Consider the following 223-nt stretch of genomic DNA (forward strand, 5'->3'; position numbering starts at 1 on the left):
TTAATAGTGTTTCAATTATAGAACCCAAACAAATCCCAGATCCCTGCTTTTAGCAGCCGAGGCCTCAAGCTGGATCCGGGCCTCAGAGCTGGAGCTGGATCTCAGTTCCAGTGACAGCCATGAAGGTAAATAAATCCCAGAATAAAAAATAAAAGGAAAAAAGGAGAGGCTGGGTACTTCAGTCACCGGCCAGCCTGAAAACGGCCCTCCGCCCCTCACCCCG

The 223-nt window shown here is 49.8% G+C and overlaps 1 protein-coding gene across 1 annotated transcript in view; it reads right to left on the bottom strand.

The window, feature by feature from the left end:
• Positions 1–223, bottom strand: part of GRID2 (glutamate ionotropic receptor delta type subunit 2) — a 690,454-nt gene that overhangs the window by 304,564 nt on the left and 385,667 nt on the right. The window lies entirely within an intron of this gene.

This window comes from Myotis davidii, unplaced genomic scaffold, assembly GCF_000327345.1.
Source record: "Myotis davidii unplaced genomic scaffold, ASM32734v1 scaffold958, whole genome shotgun sequence".
Lineage (NCBI taxonomy): Eukaryota > Metazoa > Chordata > Mammalia > Chiroptera > Vespertilionidae > Myotis > Myotis davidii.